This window comes from Nipponia nippon, unplaced genomic scaffold (genome assembly GCF_047370975.1).
Source record: "Nipponia nippon isolate SJK-2023a ecotype South Korea unplaced genomic scaffold, ASM4737097v1 scaffold_33, whole genome shotgun sequence".
Lineage (NCBI taxonomy): Eukaryota > Metazoa > Chordata > Aves > Pelecaniformes > Threskiornithidae > Nipponia > Nipponia nippon.
The window spans coordinates 5,880,392-5,885,711 of NW_028262351.1; positions in this window are offsets into that span (position 1 = coordinate 5,880,392).

Here is a 5,320-nt window from a genome sequence, read left to right on the forward strand (position 1 = left end):
CCACCATCCTTAAGGAAGGCAAAAATAAAACCCAAAACGTGTGTTTTTTTCAACGGTCACTTCATCACAAATCACTGTCTGCCTTCCTCTCAGCGCAGGCCTAAGCGTAAACTCCGGTCTTGTTCCACACACCAGAAGGGGAGAGAAAAGAGAAACTCGTGCAGCAGCTGAAGGGGTGGGGAAGGGGAGAGACAGCCACGCAGCGGAGACTCAGCTGTGCCTGCCGCTACCAGGCAAGGCAAGGCGGAGGGAACCACTCCAGCTGCAGCGAAGCTGGAAGGGGAGCGGCACGGAGCAGAGCAGTAGCGGCAGCGGAAGCGATGCTGGTTGAGCGAGTGAGAAGGAGGCAGCGGAGGGAAGGGGGAAGCTGTTGGTGTTTGGCGCCGGTGGAGGGAGTCATTCCTGCAGCTGCACTTCCGGTCGGCATTTTGTTCTGAGAGGGAGCGAGAGAGACACACACACAGGATCCTTTCCTTTCCCCCCCTCCTCCCCCTCTTCTTCTTCCTCCCCCCTACCCCCCGCTCGGTACCGACTCACTGTGCCCAGGCTGCCACCTCCCCCACCCTCCTGCACTCGCATATACAGAGGGAGCGGCGGTGGCCCCTTGGCGGCGGCCCCTTGGCAGCTGCTTCCTCGGCCACCCCCCTGCGGCTTGGAGCGTGTTTCGGAACCGGTTCGGTTTGGCCCGGCCCGGGTTGATATTGTGAAGCAGGCTCAGGGGGAAGGGATTTGTCTCGGCCGCTCACCCCCCAGCTCTACATGTTCGCTGCACTGAGGAGGAGACGGAAGAGGAGCCAGCCCCCCTCCCGGCCCGGATTATTGTTTTTATATTATCTTCCCTCCTCCTCCTGCTCCGCGGTGGCGACGGCCTAGCAGCGGCGGCAGCGGCTCCTCTGAGGAGGGAGGGGGCGGATTTCTCTCCCCCTCTCTCGGATTCTTGTTGGATTCAGACGCCGATTTGCTCAGGTAATCCCCCCTCCTTGTCTCCCTTTCCCCTCCCTGCCCTTTCCAGCAGCGGGCCGGGCCTCCTAGCCCAGGCGGCCCAGCGCTGCCGGGAGCAGAGGGGATTAGCTGTTATCCGGGGTAGAGGGGAATAAGTGGCAACCAGAGGTGTTTATTTCGCAGCCCCCCTTCCTGCTCGCTCGGGTTTGGCGGAGGAGATTGGTTCCTTCCGGGCTGCCGGGAGGCCCAGGCCCGGTGGAGAGCGCAGGCCCGCCGGCCAGCGCCTTTACTCCAGCTCGGGGATTAGAAAGGCGAAGCGGCTTCTCAGTGACAGGGCCTCAACCCGGAGAGGAGCAGGAGGAGGAAACAATACAATTAGCCGCAAATGTGCACTGATCCTTTGCCATATTTGCAACTTCACCAGGGCAAGGAAGGAAGGTCCCAGTGCAGACAGCCCTCTGAAGTGGGGAAGGAGTAAGCGGAGGAATAGGGGATGAGAGACAATGTAAATACCCAGAAACAAAAATACTAGCTCTCTTTGCTATTACCTTCTCCTTCTAACCAACTCCGTTCTGAACATTCAAAAGTTCGAGTGCACATAGATTTATAACGTGTAGAGGTTTAATCTCTAAATAATATAGCGATTGATTAGTGTGTTAATCAGTATATTTATAGCATAAAACTAGTACTTGTGGGACACAACAGACACCTGCAGACCCAGGAAATACAGATAGGCAAGCATATTGTGTCAGATAATTCACACAATCTCAATGTTCATGTGCTGTATACATTACAGGAATATGTACTAAATTCAGACGAAATACTATTTTATACTCTTAACAAACAGAAAATGGGAGAGGGGTCATGTGTAAAGTGCTACGTTTATGACATTTCAGGGGCCAAGGTGAAGATGAGATCTTACCCTAAGTACTTGAGAATCAAGAGTAAATTTAATTAAGTGAAAAGTGAGGAACGCTTAAAAAGTGTCATCCTTTCTTGTCAGGCCATATCACTTTGAGATTCTGAGGTTGTTATTGGCTGTTTGTGTCCATGATGTTTGAATATGTAATTAGGTGTCATTTTAACAGGTCAAATGTGTTTTGTAAATGATGGCTGATTAAGTGTCAGGTCTTTATTTATAAATGGTAGCTAATTTACAGTAAAGTAAATCTTGGACTTACTGTATGGTACAGTTGAGAGTGTTATTAAAAATTGAAGTAGATTTAAAGCAAACACCCTGTGAACTAATAAAAATACTTCTACAGAAATTACATAATTGAGGGAAATTTTAAGATACCAAGTTTCATCTTTCATATAGAAAGGAAATTTGTAAATGGCAAGCAAGTATCAACATTACCTAATTTGTCTGTTTTTCAGTAGGTTTTTTTAGTTGTTCAGGCAGATCTGTTGTAATAATAAGTGGTTAATGTATCTAATAAAGTAACTTTCTGGTATATTGTGTTTAGAGTCTTATAAACTGTGCTATCATGTCTCTGAGTGCCCTGATACATGTTTAAAAGGGTGAAGTTAATATAGCTGTTACATAGAATGCATGTTTTTAATGCTGTAAATCCGTGTAGTAGTCAGTAGTGTGTCCATGATTTGTATTGGTCAGGGAGCAGTTTGAATTTTAAAAGGCCTGAAGATCTTGCTGAGCCCCAATCCTGGCCTCCCTCCCACTAATCTCCCATTCCTGTCTTTGTGCTGCCTGGTCCTGTTAGACACTGTTTGCAACAGGGCCTCAGGCCTATGTGTGTGGAGAGGAACCATTTACACTTCGAAAAAGCAGCTTTTTATTTTTAAACTTTTGTGAATTGCAGAGGGAGCCACTAGTTGTCTCTAACTGTCCCTATCTCTGTGCGTAGCTGAATTGCTGTTTTCTTTTGGTCTGTAGTATGCATAGAGGCCAAGCGTAACTCTGCTTTACAGGAAAGAAAGGACTGTGCAGAAGTAGTTGTAGTTCTTGGGTAGTTTTCATCATCAGGAAGCGACATGAGCTCTAGCGTTTCTTTTGTCATCTGTTTCAAACAGTTCTCATTTTAACAAAAATGGGTTTGTTAAGCTAACAGTAGTGAACTTCTCTGACTTATTTTTCATTTAAGGAGGTTTGCTTTAAATATACCAGATAAGAGCAGGAAATGAGCTACTGTAGTTATGTAGTTCCTGTCAAATTTATCTTGCCAGGGTTGTGTTTATGGCGTGCTCTTTTTTTTTTTTTTTTTTTTTAATCAGAAAGCATGCACTTTTCTGGTATGAAAAATAGGTGTATTTATTAATTTAATAAATTTATTTATTTATTTATTAAATTTAAGATGCTGCCTATTTGTAGTGAGTTCTTTTGGTTTTGTTCTTCTGAGCCATATGTGGTTAATCCTGAATTAGTTGCATTATCACAGTTTATGTAGTTGTAAATTTCTTTATCTCAGAAAAATATATTTAGCATACAGAAATACTTAAGTCATCTTATAAACATTTCCACATTATTTTTGGTTTAGATTGTATTTTTAGCATGTTTAAGAGCGTGTGTGTGTGGGACTGTCACTTTCATACTCCTTTTTCCTTAGTGTTGGGACCTACTGGTCCACTCACAAGCTAGCTGCTTAAGGAGGATGTAGTTATTTTATTCACGTTATAGAAATATAAAATTAATTATTCTCGAGGTGTTAGTTGTAACAATTATTTTAACTGAAAGAGGAAAATATTTTCTTGTTATCTTTTATTTTGTGCTTTTCACTACCTTGTACATTTTGAATGTTTCCTGTGTGCAGGTTGTTTTTTTTAGCCTTTTTCTATCTTTTAAAGCTGTTTTTATACTTTTTTTTTTTTTTTAAAACATACCACTAAAAATTTTTGTTTTGCATTTGAAATGTTTAAATTTTGATTTAGGAGAAACAGAACAGGATCAGAGAAGCAAAATTGTACCACTAAAACCATTTGCAGATCCCTGTTCTACATAAGAGTACGTGTACCCTGGTGCAACCTCATTGCATGTTTGAGACTCCATGTACATTAATGTTCATATGACTCTTCTTGCAGAATCAAGGCAATAGATGGTTCTAACCCAAGGAAATGACTATGGTTTTTTTGTTGTGTTTGTATGATGATTAAGGTAATACAGCCTTAATCCAAAATGTTTCATGTATATATTCCTCTATAATATAAATAAGCTATATTTTGAAGGATACTAGATGAAAAATAGTCAAAGTATGAATTAATTTGAGCCAGGAATTGGTATAACAAGTTTCCTACTGCAATTTTCTGTGTGTTCAGTGGCAAGTGTGGTACTTTTATGTGTGTATTATATTACAAAGTGTTAAAGTCATGATATTAAATTTATATTAACATTTACTTCATAATTATTGCACAAGAAATGCAAAGTTAGTGGACAATTGCTAGTAACTAGAAGGAAAAAATATACTTTATGCTGAATATCTAGACGTAGGAAAGAAGTCCTCAAATTCAGAAATTTATGCTTTCTAGGAATTATTCTAGAGGAATATATAATATTCATCAATGTGTGGACATTTTGACAGCAATTATGGGCATACTTAATTGGAAAAATATGAGTCGTGATAATTTTAGAGTTTGGTGGCTGGTAGGTGTGTGGTGGATCATCCAGTGTTAGAACAGCTATTTAGTGTTGCAAAATACATCACTAGAAATATTTAATGCTTGAAAAAATTGTCCATTTCAATATGATACTGCTTATTTTCAGTCTTGCCTTTCATATGCCTTTATTAGAAGTAGTACAGGTTAGGTTAGCTTCTGATTTTGAATCATCAGCAGTAATGAGCACTCAGTTGCACAGATACCTACAAGGAAATGCTCGAAATTGGTGATACGTGTGTATTATTGCTAATAACCCTGTATAATAATGATCCTTTTTAATAATTGAAAAAGGATGTCCTTTTGAAATGACAATTGTTAAAGGCTTGTATTCTAAAACCCTTTAATATAATTTGTCTATATTTGTGTTTTTATTTTATTAGTGTTACATGCATATTTCTTCATAGCTGATCCTGACCCCCCAAGTATGTGGGAGAGAAGTGCTTTATATTGACATCTGATGCACCCCAGGAGTGAGGAGATTTTGCAGGACTCGCTTCCTGTCTCACTTCCTGTCCCTACTGTTCACTATGGAAAATCTCACTAGCGAAAGGGAGGGGAGAAAGGATTTTGGCCCAAATGTACGTAGAAACTAAAAGGAATTCCAGTCAAATTGAACACAGTTGTTGATACTGTACTTGAAGGTGACTACTTAGTTCACACAAATAACTAAAAAAAAAAAAAAAAAATTGAAGAACATTTTTCATGTTAAACTCTAAGTCAGGAAAAAGTTCTAGAAGAGTTTATTGCTTTTAGTATGTGTATCAGTTGG